Source organism: Macaca fascicularis, chromosome 6, assembly GCF_037993035.2.
Source record: "Macaca fascicularis isolate 582-1 chromosome 6, T2T-MFA8v1.1".
In the NCBI taxonomy this organism is placed as follows: Eukaryota; Metazoa; Chordata; class Mammalia; order Primates; family Cercopithecidae; genus Macaca; species Macaca fascicularis.
The window spans coordinates 162,162,589-162,178,720 of record NC_088380.1 but is presented as its reverse complement, the minus strand read 5'-3'; the positions used below and the strand labels follow the sequence as shown (position 1 = coordinate 162,178,720).

Genomic DNA, 16,132 nt, shown 5'->3' with positions numbered 1-16,132 from the left:
AATTCCTCAAGGATCCAGAACTAGAAATACCATTTGACCCAGCCATCCCATTACTGGGTATATACCCAAAGGATTATAAATCATGCTGCTATAAAGACACATGCACATATATGTTTATTGTGGCACTATTCACAATAGCAAACACTTGGAACCAACCCAAATGTCCATCAATGACAGACTGTATTAAGAAAATGTGGAACATATACACCATGAAATACTATGCAGCCATAAAAAAGAATGAGTTCGTGTCCTTTGTAGGGACATGGATGCAGCTGGAAACCATCATTTTCAGCACACTATCGCAAGAACAGAAAACCAAACACTGCATGTTCTCACTCATAGGTGGGAATTGAACAATGAGAACACTTGGACACAGGAAGGGGAACATCACACACTGGGGTCTGTCGTGGGGTGGGGAGAGGGTGGAGGGATAGTATTAGGAGATATACCTAATGTAAATGATGAGTTAATGGGTGCAGCCCACCAACATGGCTCATGTATACATATGTAACAAACCTGCACGTTGTGCACATGTACCCTAGAGCTTAAAGTATAATAATAAATAAATAAATAAATAAATAAGACCTTGGCTTCTATGTGGATAATTGATTGAATCCTGGGAGTCCTATCAGGGGACCACTGATAATCTGAATTAAGGTGGTAGTAGTAAAGACAGCGAGAAAGGGATTGAGGATCAATAGGCAAGACTTTGAAATGATGGGATGTGAGCCATGAGGGGGTAAAAGAAGAGAAAGATGACCTCCAGGTCCTAGATTGTTCAATTGAATGAATGGTGAGCAATTGCCTGACCTCCTGCCTTGCCTGATAACTGGCACCACTGTAACCTGCTTGGCCTTATCCTGGACTAGCAGAGCAGTTTGTGATTGCAAAGACACCCAAACACTTCTACCTATAAATCAGTTGTTAGCCAAGGAAATTAAGTCATTATCTGCAATATATGAGAAAACAAAGAGGGAGTACATGCACACACCCACGCACACACGCTTATACACAAAGATGAAGACACAGAGACAGGCAGACCAACCCACGAATGGGCAAACCTACTTAGAGGCTAGAGAATTTATGTAGGGTGGTAAACCTGATCCAAGGTTGTCAAACTAGGGAATTTTATTGGCTATAATTTTCTGTTTCTTTTTATCTCTCTTTTTTTTTTTTCTTTGATGGCTTTTTTCTTTCCTGGAGGTTTATCATCCTGGATCATTTCATATATTCTTTCTCTCCCCTGTTCTCTAAAATGAACTTTCTTTCTCTTCTGTCAAAACTTGCCTGCTCTGTGCTGCTCTGTGCTCTGCTTCAGTGTCAGGTCAGCCTTGTATAGCTAATCTCATACAGGATTTCAGTATTGAGTGGTTTAACTGATGATCCCTCAAAGACTTTTTTTTTTTTTTTTTGAGATACAGTCTTGCTCTGTTGCCCAGGCTGGAGTGCAATGGCGCAATCTCGGCTCACTGCAACCTCCACCCCCAGGGTTCTAGCGATTCTCCTACCTCAGTCTGCTGAGTAGCTGGGATTACAGGTGCCCGCCACCACGCCTGGCTTTTTTTTTTTTTTTTTTTTTTTTTTTTTTTTTTGGTGTTTTTAGTAGAGATAGGGTTTCGCCACGTAGGCCAGGCTGGTCTTGAACTCCTGACCTCAGGTGATCCACCTGCCTCAGCCTCCCAAAGTGCTAAGATTACAGGTGAGAGCCACTGCGCCCAGTCAAATATTTTTTTTTCATTCTAAACAAATCTTTAAATGTTAAAGAGTGAATAATGGATGCCTATCAAGCTTCACCTCAGCAGAGGAAATGATATTGGTAGATGTTTTCCTGTTAGGTAAAGTTGATCAGGAGAGCTTTCCCATAAAAAGAAAGAAAGGAAAAGTTATTTATTTCCACCAACCACAAAATCAATAATACATTCTTCTTATAGAAAACTTAGTACATAGGCTGGATGTTGTGGCACACACCTGTAGTCCTAGAGACTCCAGAGGCTGAGTCAGGAGGATGGCTTGAGCCCAGGAGTTTTGGTGGTGGTGGTGGTGGTGTTTTGCCATATTTTATAGTTTATAAGGAGGTAACTGCTTCTAGGCATATAAGCTCCACATGATGTTTAAAATCAGAGTCTGAGGTTGAATCCTACCTTGTCTTTCTCCTCCTTGGCTGGTAGGCATGTGTTCAGGTCTCTGCTCAGAAGGCCAGGAGGAGAAGGCCACTGCTCAGGAATAGTGGTGCTCCATTGTGTTGATGAGGTCACTCTGGTCCTCCAGGAGCTCCAGAACTTGCTGCAGCATAGCCCTACCTAGGACTGGGCAGATGATCAGGGTGAGTGCAGGCCAAGATGTGCAGGAAGTGGCAGCCCTTCTTCGGGTGATTTGGTTTCTGGCAGTCTTCCTGAATTATCCAGTGGATTTTCCTATGCAGGTCTTTGTCTGTTCTGGTTACACAGCATAGGTTATGAAAACCACCATCTTTCTGGAAAACAAGTCCTTTTTCCTGCAGCTGTTGCATAACATTTTAAAATATGCTATAAATTGCCTTGAAAGTGATATCCTTCTTAAAATTCCCTTGGTCAGAGCAGGTGCTGTCAGTAAGAGGCTGGTTAGCAAGGGACAGCAAAGCCTCCACCATTTCCAACTCCTGTTGGTCAAAGGTCTGCATTCTGTTCTCCATGGGGAATTCTTTGGCTTTTTCGCTCAGCAAATACATGAGACTAGTGAGGGCCAGGGCACCTGGTTTGCTTAGTGCTTCTTTCTCTAAGTCTGGGCTATGGAAAGACTTGGTCTAAACTTTCCTGTAGATTAACGGGCAGCTCAAATGCCCTTGCAATTTGAATGTTCCACACTGGATCGTCCACTTTATAATAAGCAGTGGCATAAATTTCTCACTCTTCTCTGCATGTGCGGACATAGCCTCTGATTCAGAACATGTCCCCAATTTCAATTTTTGTTCTCTGCTCAATGGTATCTTGCAGCTTCTTGAGTATTGAGGTAAAGCTCAGTTCTCTTGCTGCATTTGGAGCAATGGATAAAAACTTGACATTGCTCAGTATTTTCTAGCAGATGCAGTTTATAACTCCAGTGCTGATAGAGTTTGGATACTTGTCCTTGCCCAAATATTATGTTGAATTGTAATCCCCAGTGCAGGTGGGGTCTGGTAGGAGGTGTTTGGATTATGGGCACAGATAACTCATGGCTTGGAGCTGTCTTCATGATAGTGAGTTCTTGCAAGATCTGGTCATTTAAAAGTGTGACCCTTCCCCAGTCACTCTCTCTCCCTTGCTCCTACTTTCATCCTGTGATATGCCTGCTCCCCATTCACCTTCCACCAATTGTAAGCTTCCTGAGGGTTCCGTAGAAGCCGAGCAGATGCCAGCACCATGCTTCCTATAAAGCCTGCAGAATCATGAGCCAATTAAACCTCTTTTCTTTATAAATTACCCAGCCTCAGTTATTTATTTATAGCAATTCTAGAACAGCCTAATACAAGTGCTATCATCGACTCTACAACTGTAGAAAACCTCTCTTTCTCTCACTCCAGTGGCAGTTCCCAAGATATACCTGTTTTATTGGTTCCTGTTGCACAAAAATACACCGGTCACCTGTCAGGACTCTTCAAGCCCAGGATATAGACTTAATGTAGAGCTTAGAAAAAGGCTAGGAACACAGTATTCAAACCCCACACAAGGGAAAGGGTCTCCTCTTTACTCTGGCTAAATTCAGTATGCAACAAGAGGCTGGGCTGTGGCTTCCAGCAAATCCTGAAAGGTTCTGCATCACTGTGTCGAGGATCCTGAAACTGCTTTAAATGGGTGGGGTCCCAGGAGGAATGGGCAACTTCCTGGCCATGCATATGTGGAAGCACAGTGGGTGGATATGCCTGGGCAACATAGTGAGACCCTTTCTCAAAAAGAATATTAAAATTTTAAAAATACAAATTGAAAAAAACTTTCTATACTTTAAAATAATCTGATATAATTTTTCTATATTTACTTCCTTTTCTGTTTCTCAGAATAATATTCGTAGGTTGAAATAATATGGTTGTGCTCACGTGATAACTGCAATTTTGTGTCTCTCTATTTTCCCTTGGTATTTTAAATAAGATTTCCCATTTCCCATTTCCCACAGGCTCTTGAAGAATATATTTAATATATTTATAGTATTATGTAGAAAATCCTGTTGGGCTTAATTTAGTTTAAATTTCCACAACTGTTAGACAATTATTTTTATAGTTATTTCCAATTTTCCTTGATAAATAACACAGCAGTGAAAATCTTTAAAGAATAGGTTTTAATTTAAGTTTTGCTAATACTGTCTGCTCAAAACAAAATCAATATTATCTGAGTCCCTGTTCTGAGATTTTCTCCAAGTCTTTACAAAGTCCTGTACAACAAACATTCTTCTTTACTTTTTCTTCCTGGGGAAATGTTCCTTATCCTTCTTGACAAAGCTGAAATGCTATCATTTGTGACACTTTCCTGAGTCATCTAAGAGTTCCTAATAACTGCCTTCTGTGGGTTCACACAGAACTTTGGCTACAAATCACAGCATCGCATTGAGGTGACCTGGCTCAAAACTTACCTCCTTGGAGGGCCCCATGATGTCCCTGCCAAAGCTAGATCAGTGCCTTTGTTAAATGTTCTAGTGGTGGCTCTAGAATTATCCTTCACAGCATATATTACAATTACAGTTCAATGACGAATTGGGTAATTATTTCTTCATACCTGCCTCCTTCATTGGAATGTAAGCAGACTGTTCGATATTCTCATGCTCTGCCCTCAGAGCATTACAACTAGTTGGTGCTCAGGAAATGTCTATTCACTAAATGAATGAAAGGATGGATAAATGATGTTCCAAAAACATTTTAAACATAAAAAGCATCTAGAGAGGAATAAAATATAAAGAAAGACTTCTCTTTACTCAAAGAAATGTTTCCATTTGCTCATAATCTACACCGGCTTTATAGTCAACATACATTGTGGGATTATTATAAGCCAAGTGCTGTGCTAACCTTTGTTACTTGCTCTATTTCATTTAAAGATAATATTGGTCTTAGGAGACACATACCACTAAGCCATCCTCTTTATTTTGAGATGAAGAACTGGAGGCTCAGAGAGACTACATAATTGCCTACGGTCACACAAATAGTAAGGGGTGGAAGTAGAATTCGTATGATTTGAATTTAAGTTCTCAGCCATTGCCTTTCATCTATTTGGGCTGCTATAACAAATATCATAAACCACGTGGCTTATAAACAACAGAAATGTGTTTCTCACAGTTTTGGAGGTTGGATGTCTGAAATCATGATGCCAGCATGGTCAGATTCTAGTGAGGAATATCTTCCAGGTTGCAGATGACTGCTTTCTTGTATCTTCACATGCTGGAAAGAGAGCTAGGGAGCTCTCTGGGGTCCCTTTTATAAGTGAACTAATCCCATTAATGAGGGCTCCACCTTGACAACCTAATTACCTTCCAAAGGCTCCACTTTCTAGTATCATCACATTGGGAGTTAGGATTTCAATATATGAATTTTAGAAAGACACAAGCATTCAGTTCACTGCAGCCACTATGTGAAGTCTTCTGGAATGTTCTGCCCTAACACTGAACCAGAATGTCTTTCTGAATAACCTCTCACTCAATGCAATTGGGTCTCTACAGCCATGGAGAACAGGCTGGGTATTTTTCACCATAGCTGTCCTCAGTACACAAAGACTCATCCTCTGCCCAAATAATCCCCCTCCAGGCTTAATCATTCCCAATTCCTCCAGCCATTCCACTTGGGGCTAGAACGTTTTCTGAACTTTGTTTGGTGCTTTTATTTTCACTTGAGTAATTTACCTTTCCCTTTGAGAATTAGTCAATTCCTCCATCTGAAAGAGGAAAGGGTGAACAGCAGGAAAAAGAATTAAAAAAAAAAAAAAACCCAACAACAAATGTGTTGTGATCTCTTCTTCGCTGAAGAGAGGTGGCACAGCATAATGATTGAGCCCATTAACTCTGGAGACAGACTTCTTAGGTTCAAATCCTGGCTCTACCACCTACCGGCCACATGAGCTTGAACAATTACATAAGTTCTAAATCAGCTCGATTGAATTCCTGGACTACTGAGTGCACCATGGCTAACAGAGATTGAGTACCACTCTCCTGGCCATCTTCTTGCAGCCAAGAAAGGCTGCTACCTCCTGACACCCTAGAGATATTTGTTGAGCACTTCCTAGGCTCCTGCTGTTATAAGCCTTTTGCCTACAGGAACTCACTTTGTCCGCAGAGCAACCCTATGAAATGGATCCTCTTATTACCCCCACTGCACAGATGTACAAAAGGGCCCTGGGAAATTGTCATGTCCAGGCTCCCACAGCTGGTAAGTGGAGGAGCAGGTAGTCTGGCTGCAGAGGCTGTGCTCCTAACCGCTCTGTCCTGCCGCCTCAACTTTATAAACCCATCTTAAGGGACCTTCACAATCTGCACGCTTGAACAACTCACCTCATATTCTTCCACTCTGAGCGATTTGACTCCTCTGACAAACTCTTATCTCCCGGACAGTCTTTGCCGTCCTTGCCTGCCCTCCCTTACGAGGGTTATTAAAATTGGAGCATGGCTCATGGTGATTGATGGCCCAGAGGCTGATCATTCACTACCTCTCCTGGCTCACGGTAAATATTTACTTTTTGTTACAGAGGAACAATGAGGTTTCATACAGGAGATGGATGTCGAGTGTATATATGATATTATGCTTGTCTGACTCCTTTGAATACCCAACTCTCATTTCCTTGGCTTATTCCAGGAGGGGAGGAGGTGCCACAAGGTGAGCTGTTTGACTTTTCAGAGGGGGCTCAGGAGATTTGCAAGCTGGATGGATTTCTTTTTTTCTTACTGAAGGGCTGGAAACATAGTCTCTCTCAATAATTTAAGATCTAGCCAGGAGCCATCAGTAACACAAGTATCAACGGTTGCATTATTTACCTAATATTGTTCCTTAAACTGACTCAGATTTTAAACACAGATACATAATTTAGCCTTGCCCTAAGCAATAATGTCCCTCAAATCATGGATGTGATATGCTAATTTCACTAATGCATGTTGCAATATGTATGTAACTGTTGAAATACAAAATGCTTTTTCTTGTCCTTGTGAATGTGTCTCATTAGGACTAGGCGATGGGTGACTTGTGTGCCGCTCTCAGCCCTGGCCCCTCCTCACTATGTAATTCTTTACAGGTCGCAGCTCTTTTTTGTGCCTCCATCTCGCCCTCTACAAAATGAGGCAGGCTCTTAGCACTCCATCTTTCTACTCTTTGTTTTCTCTTTCCAGCTCTAGGTAATGTTTATAACAGGAAAAAAAAAAAAAAAAAGAGTTCATATAGGCAGACAGGTTAATCTAAAAAATTTTCTCACTTACAGAAAGGCAGTTTCCAATCTTTACCTTGGAAGTAGGTTGGTAGTTCTTGTCATTCATCTATTATTGCTACTCAGAGAAATACATGAGGAGAGATGAAGGAACTGAAAGGTTCTGTAATGTAGTTAGAATAGAGCCTAAGTTGAGAGGTGGATGGAGGCGGAGACAGAGCAGGAGTGGGCAAGCTATTGAATTGCAAATCCTGCTTTCTAAGGACGTTCCCCAAACTTTTAGCTGATGTGTCTCCTAGTGTTCACCTCCTGTCTTGTTCTCTTCCTCTTTTTCAGCTCTTCTCCACCCTTTCTCTCTCTCTTTTCTGTCTTTGGACCTCCTTTCCCTTCCTCTCTCCTTTCCTTTCCTTTGTTTCACCACTAGTTTTCTATTACGTGTGGCAACATGAAAACATGTGTTTCTGTTTCTACAGACTCAGACAATAAGCCAGGTTTCTGAGAAAAAAATGCCTTCAACAAAGAAAATAAATATATGTATAAAACATATATATATGGCTCAAGAGAACTTTGGCAAGAGGAAGGTTGTTTTTGACCCTGGGCACTCCTGTCTCCTTCCCCCTGCCCGTCCTCTACCTTCCCTCTGGTCCTCACAGCATGGGCTCTGGGGCACCAGGGACAAAGTTTACCTGTTCTCTCTCCTGCTGCTATGTCACAGCTGAAAGGACCTTTGGTATCATCTCAGCTAAGCCTCTTATTTTACATGTGGGGCAGCAGAGGTTAAGAGAGGAGAAGGACCTGCCTCTGCATACCATAGTTTAGTTTGGAGGCAGGGATGGGGCTAGAATCTCGATCTTGAGACTCCTGCACCAGGTTCTTGCTACTCTATGGTGTTTGCCAAGTGATTCCTGCCATCCTGGATCACTCTGTCCTGACAGATTCTTGTTAGAACCACGTTTTCATACACTCTATTAACAACTGGTGATTCTCCTTCCAAGCACTCTTGCTCTTGTATTTAATTAATTCCTTCTCTACAGATTGTGGATCATGCCTGCCTTCCCTTTTATTTTAAGTGCCGTGAGGGCGGGGACAAGGTTTTTAAATCCCAGTTCCCATAGTAATAATAACAGTAAACACTTAGTTATTGTATTAGTTAGGCACCTATCTTGGGCCAGCCTCTGAACACTCCATGTGTTTAAGTTATTAACAATCCCATAAGGCAGGTGCTGTGGTTGTCATCTTCATTTTACAAATAGAAAACTAAGATGCAAAGAGGTTAATTTGCCAGATTTCTCACATTGCTAAGTGGCAGAATGGGGGTTCGAACTCCCGCAGCCTCATTCCAGAGGACCTTCCTCTCCTCCACACTGTGCTGCCTGTCACACAGCAGATACTCAACAAATACATATTGATTCAATGCTTTATTTCGACTGTGCTTTTCAGGGAATACCCTACCTTCCAATGTGAGTAAAGACCTGATGTTTTGAAACTCTCAGGGAGCAGGAAGGAAGTAAATTTATTTTGGAATTAGGGTTCTTAAACTTGAGTGTGCTTGTGATTTTTTAGGATGCTTGTTAGTGTAGCTTCCTTGGCCCTGTCCGGGACCTTTCCTTACACAAATCTCTGCTAGTGGGGCCTGAGAATTTGAATTGTTAACTGCCATCCGGGTGATGCCAGTGCAGGTGGCCTGGAGAAGACAGTTTGGCAAACACTGCTTTAAAAGTTCTTCATTAAATATGTCAACTTGAGCAGTGGTACGCCACTCGGCGGAGATCTGAAGCTGGTGCAACAACATCTATCTTTTCTGCTTCCCTTGCTAAGGGATTGGGTTTTGGCTTATTAAGTAACAGTTCGTGGGACTTCTAGTGGGCTGGGGGCAAAACCAACAGGGGAAGCAGCGTCTGTTAAATGACTGCTACGGAACCAGGAGCTACTTTGAGTTAGAGGGCATCATTAGCCCTCCTTTTGATGCCAGACACTCAGCAGCCATGGGTGGCTTCTCCTCTCAGGAGCACTTCAGTATGGGGTCTGGTGGTGAGAGGGCTCGCTGGTGTTTTGAGATCCATAAAGTGATTTCATTTGACCTAGGAGAATAGATGTCAGTGGGATAAGACAGGATGATGGTGACCTGCTCTTTCACATTTGGACACTATGGTTTTCAATGCACTGCCTTAGAACACAGAACTCTTCTCCTGGCTAAGGAGAGGCTCATGCCCAAGAAGGGATAAAACCATTGGAATAGGTGGCCACTTGTTACGTGTTCACATGAGGGATCCTGTTGCTTTACTTCTACAGATATTCTCTGCTCTCTATGGATACTGTTCACAGAAAACTCATAACTGCTCTCCTGTTTCTCCTATTTCTTATAACAGTTTCCTCATCCCCTTACCCACCCATCCATGCATCCTTCCACTTGGCCATCAAACACTTGCTGAGCACCTGCTTTGTCGTAGGCACTGTGTGAGGCACTGGGGACTTAGTGTCCAGGACAAAGTGCTGCTCCCATGAAGTTTCCACTGCAGTGCAGACTTAGAGTTCTTCCTGTTTCCTGTTATCCTGATGCCCAATCTCTTCCCTGTAACTGCCAAATACTTCATTGTCTCATTGTTTTCTTTTTTTTACATTTTTTTAATTTATTTATTATTATTATACTTTAAGTTGTAGGGTACATGTGGATAATGTGCAGGTTTGTTACATATGTATACTTGTGCCATGTTGGTGTGCTGCACCCATCAACTCGTCATTTACATCAGGTATAACTCCCAATGCAATCCCTCCCCCCTCCCCGCTCCCCATGATAGGCCCCTGTGTGTGATGTTCCCCTTCCTGAGTCCAAGTGATCTCATTGTTCAGTTCCCACCTATGAGTGAGAACATGTGGTGTTTGGTTTTCTGTTCTTGTGATAGTTTGCTAAGAATGATGGTTTCCAGCTGCATCCATGTCCCTACAAAGGACACAAACTCATCCTTTTTGATGGCTGCATAGTATTCCATGGTGTATATGTGCCACATTTTCTTAATCCAATCTGTCACTGATGGACATTTGGGTTGATTCCAAGTCTTTGCTATTGTGAATAGTGCCGCAATAAACATACGTGTGCATGTGTCTTTATAGCAGCATAATTTATAATCCTTTGGGTATATACCCAGTAATGGGATGGCTGGGTCATATGGTACATCTAGTTCTCCATTGTTTTCTTATCTAAGATAAACAAGCAGGTATCCTACTCTCTAGCTCAGATGTGTGTGTGTGTGTGTAATATATGGGTATGTATGCATACATGTATTTAAACACATATGTACATATAAATACATGTATGCATATATGCACCTACATATACATATATCTTTAGCAAGCAAAGGTTGACTCTCAAAGGTCAGGGTCATCATTTTATTATTATCTCAACCAATATTTTTGGATGCCTACTATGTGCTAGTCACTATGTGAGTGAAGCCAGAATATGTTTTGAGGCTCAAGGAATCCCTTCCCAGTCCTTCAGAGGGGAACCACGTCCCTGCTTTTCAGGGCAGAAAGAAAGAGAAGGAACTTTCAGGCAGCTGTTTGTTTCTCTTTATTCACGTCATTTATTAGAGTCATGTGACAAGAAAAGGTCCCATTGTGTTCACAACTAAAAAACACAGATTATTAACCCTGCTGGAAAATCATATTCTATGTATATGCATTTAACCTGTTTCCTGTTCAGAGGGTCCTAAAACCCAACAAGAAAAACCCCAGATATCATCTTGATACAGACATGGATGCTTTTACCCCAACCTCCAAAGTCCCCAGCTATAAAACACTGCATTTTGTGAAATTCATTGGCAACAAATTAGCTTGGATTTATTGCAGATTATTGATTTCAGCATTCAAAGGTTAATGAGGTTTGTGTCTTCATTCAGCACTTCTGCTCTGGGGAGAATAATGAGATAGCCGGAAGACACAAACCATTCAATTAAAACAAACAGATGACGATAACGTGCATCTTGGCTGTATTCTGATACTTTTTTCCTCCCCCTTCTCTTTCTTTTTCTTTCTCAACATAGTCTAATTTCTCAATTGATTTTTATCTTCACATGTGAGTAGATGACTCAGGTGATCCCAGGCAGCATTGTTACAAATTATAGGTAATTCCCTCGTGGACCTTATGTAGGGAAATGGAGTTCACCTACACAGTCTATCAGGGGTTCTTTCTTCTGATACACCTACAGACATCTCTGCGGCTCCATGATAGAAATGCAAACTGATTAATGCTCAATTAGAAACCCTAGACCAACAGAAAGATGCAGCTGCACTGTGATAAGTGGGAGGCTGGAGGAGATGGAAGAGGTATTGCATTTCCAGAGAGTGGCTAGCAACAGACTTTTCGCTGGGCTTAAGTAACTTCAAACAATTGTTTCTCTTTGACCACTACAGATTTTCCAGGTTCATCATCCATTTGTGAACAGTTTTGCTTCTATTTTCATTATGTGTGCTAACACAGACTTTTTACAGATCACAGACTTTACCAAGTTTATTCATTAATTCTAGATAAAATGATAAAGTATCCAGAGAGCTTGGGCTCTGTGTTCTTCAAGGTCTTTGTGACGAATGCCACAGCCTGGATTCGCAGAGAATAGTTTCTGTCCTCTCTGTATCTGGCTCAAAGCCTTATTAAAACACAAGCCTGGCTCTCTAGTGAAGAGCTACCCTAGATACCACTAGAAATTGTTTTCTCAACAGTAACTTTGTGTCTATCCAAAGACAAATTACATTTTTGCTCAGGCATTCCTTCGATAGCTTCTCTTTGGTTTAATTTTTATGGGGCCACAGAGGGAAGACAAGTTACTGGACCAAGTTTATGTTTTAGTCATGGAGTGTTAAGGCTGAGAGGAAGCTTAAAGTTCATTTGGGGCCTCCCTCTCATTTTGCCACCAGGAAAATGAAGCGCAGAAGGGAAGTCTCAAATCCAACACTGTGCAAAGCCAGCTCCCTGATAGTTCTGTCCACGAGAAAATGCAGGTGCTCTAATGCTATGCTGATAAGAACCACCTTGAAAGCCCTGAGACTGTCTTTACCGCTGGACTGATTCCTTGGAGGCCATAGATTATCCTGTATCTTCTTCCACTGCCTGTCAGTCACAAGCTGTTGCTGTAAAACCACTCAGAATGCATTTTGGTTGTGATGGGAGTACACTAAACTCAGTGAAGTTCAGCTGAAATATAATTCTTAAGAGTGTATGCAATTAGTAAAGCTAAAATCTGGAAAATGTTGAAGACCCTATTGGGTCTCTTAGAATCTCAGACCTTGAGTTAGAAGACATCCTAGTAGTAATCTAGCCTGGCTCACAATTTAATGTACTTCAATCCTCTTTATAACATAAACCCTTGGACAACAGTGAAGGTACTAAACCCAAGGCCTAAAGCACATTTCTTAAGTTTTTAATATGGAGGACTTTCTGCAATGGTATTCCTTTCCTAAGATTTTTCATGCTATCTATCCCTGAAGTAGCATTCGGAAGCCAGTCTTGTTGCTAATGGAGCTTATATAAATATAACATGGTCTCCAAAACTTTGCCCTCTTTGTGTGAACATTAAGTAATGTCTTAAAGAAACTTTTGGTGTGACCTCTTTGCTAGCCATATGGCCATTCTTGTCAACGAGAGATTTCTGCATTTGGAACAGAACACAAGAAAGAAAAGACCCAGAATGATATGACCCCCATGTCCTTTCAGAGAAACAGATGAGAAATACGACAATGATGGTACAGTTTTCTAAAGCTAGAAGCAGTGACGTTAGAAACTCTTAAAATAAGTATTTCGCATTGGTGATACACTGAAATGAGCAAACTGTGAGTTTTCAAACAAAGAGATAAATCCCACAAGACAGTATCATAGGTAACATTGTGCATTGAAAGGGCGTGCACCTCCAGCTAGTGGGAGTGCGGCTGGTGCAAAGCTCTCAGCTGTCAGCCCCTCCAGGAACTGAAGAGATCCATCGTGTCCAAGGTTATGTCCACTTTTTGGGGACAAGGGTCATCCAATAACTAGTTCATATGGGGTATAAAACCTTGGCCCTCTACCTTTAACCTGTACAAATCTGAAGAATCATGCCAGCATCAGAACTTCCTGTGGGGTCAACTGATAATTCTACTGGGACCGTATCACAGCTCAACTTTCTTGCTTTAAACAATCCTGCTTCCTTTCCTTCCCTTCCACAGGTGTTGACCCCAAGGACCCATCTTACTTAATCTCTTGCATACTGTCTTGTCAGCATCTGCTTTTCAGGAAACCCAACCTGCAACAGAGACAGCATCCTTTAGGATCACTATAGAACAGGCATCAGCAAATTCTGATAATCATCATCTACTTCACTGCCTGTCTTTGTAAATAAAGTTTTATTGCAACATAGCCACATTTATTCATGTGTATACTGTCTATGGCTGCCTTCCTACCACAGAGATCGTATGAGTATGGTCCACAAAGTAAAAAAATGTTTGTTATCTTGACCCTTCGCAGAAATAGTTTACTGATCTCTGCTATAGAATCCTGGATAATTCCAAGTCTTTGCTATTGTTTGTAGGGACACGGATGCAGCTGGAAACCGTCATTCTCAGCAAACTATCACAAGAACAGAAAACCAAACACCGCATGTTCTCACTCATAGGTGGGAACTGAACAGTGAGATCACTTGGACTCGGGAAGGGGAACATCACACACTGGGGCCTATCACGGGGAGGGGGGAGGGAGGAGGGGGAGGGATTGCATTGGGAGTTATACCTTATGTAAATGACGAGTTGATGGGTGCAGCACGACAGCATGGCACAAATATACATATGTAACAAACCTGCACGTTATCCACATGTACCCTAGAACTTAAAGTATAATAAAAAAAAAAGAAAAAGAAAAAAAAAAGAATCCTGGATGAAACAAATATCAGATGATAGAGAAATCTAAGACAATAACCTCTCAGAACATTATGTATTTGAAATGGAATTTTAAGCATCTGTTTTACCAAATAATATTTTATCTGTTTCTCTCTAGTCATATTCACATCCACTCTTTTCTCTGACTCTTTACTGGGCTGATACAGAGAAAATGAAGGACATTAATTTCTGATCCTAAGTTTGGGTTTTGACATAATAAAATGGCTTGCTTTCTACTGTGCTTCAGAGCTTAAAAAAGCATTTTTGCATACTCATTCTCATTTATCTTGAGGTAGGCAGGGCAGGGTTCACCAGTTTTCCTTGACTGATACAGAAACTGAGGATCAAAAAAGTTAAGTTATTGCCTATGACCATGCAGTTATTTTTAAAGCCTGGATGTTTTGCTTCATATTTTAGTTATTTTTCTATTTGTTATCAAAGTAATAAGCACTGAGAAGGCTGAAGGTGATTTTTTTGAAGGAGAAAAATTTATCTTTTCTCAATTCTTGTTTACATATTAATTCATCAAACATTTATTGAACAGCACTGACTGAGTGAATATGTTCAAAGATTGGTATCTTGAAAAGGCTCTACAGATGATTCTAATGCACTTCCATGGTTGGGGATTGCAGGGCCATGCTTTGATTGTTAATGTCTAATGTTATTAGGTGGTGCAAAAGTAATTGTGGTTTTTGCAATTTAAAAAAATGCAGGAACTGCAATTACCTTTCCACCAATCTAATAGTACGTTTGAGTAGGGCTTGCATTTATGAGGAGATACTTTTAACACCAGAGAATAATACTTTCTTGCCTTTCTTCTTTTGATTATCAATCCAAAAAGCAATTATGAAGTGCCCTTCAGGTACCAGGCACTGTATGAGAAAATGGAGATAAGTGATAAATGAAGAATGGTTCCCGCCTTATGGAGCTCCCAACCTGTGTGGAAGAAAGACTATTAAGCAAGTAATAACCATAAGTGGGTCAGGTATTGGATAGGGGCAGTAAAGGGTGCTTCTGATGGGTCTGCCTGTCATATGTGGGATCTGGGAGAGAACATTTAAATGCAAGCCAAAGTATGAGTAATAGCTACCCATGTGGAGAGGCAGAAGTGTGTGCTAGGTAGAGAGAATAGAATATCCAAAGGTTCAGGGATGATAGAGAACGTGATATAGTTGAACATGATATAGTGGAAGAACTGACTGAAGCTTATTGCAGCTGAAGTATAGAATGGAGGGGAAGATTGGTGAGAGATGAAGCTGAAGACACACCACAGATAGATGCAGTTCCTGAGCTATTGCCTGCAAGCCACAGCAAAGAATTTTATCCTTATTCAAAGGGCATCAGGGAGCCGTTTAAGGGGTTTAAACAGTAGAATAGTACTTATTTTTCCATAAGAAAAAAAACCTGTTAGCTAAGTCCAAGGTAGCTGTTTTCCACCGACGAGTCAATGAGACATACAGACAGATTAAGGAAGCCAAGATTAGAGTCACCATCTGTGTTTGCAAGCAAAAGCGGAGCTCTATACTTTCCCAGTGCAATGCATTTTCTTTGATGACCTCTAAACCTTTTCAGTACCCGCAGTCAGAAACAATTCAAGCCCTACCCGCTCTGCCATTGTCAGTCTCACTTTTGTAAACACCACAGACTTGTTTTCAGTGGCTTTCCTCCTTTCCCTCAGAGACCCAAGTGAGAGGGCATTCTGCTATCTAGGCTTTCTCTCTGTTTATCAGCATTTTGATTAAAGTCACCTGGAGGCTCTTTTCTTTGAATGAAAAGGATCTTCCTTGAAGGGGCAAGAGTGAGTCATTTCTGTTGAATTCATTTATTACTTAGGTAGAATGTGATGTTCTACTGAAATTACACCTGATTACAGACCATCACACCACTGCCCA

The 16,132-nt window shown here is 41.3% G+C and overlaps 1 pseudogene; it reads right to left on the bottom strand.

Annotated features, from left to right (window-relative positions):
- Window positions 1-591: 591 nt before the first annotated feature.
- Window positions 592-3,379, bottom strand: LOC102125261 (CST complex subunit STN1 pseudogene; annotated as a pseudogene).
- Window positions 3,380-16,132: the final 12,753 nt, after the last annotated feature.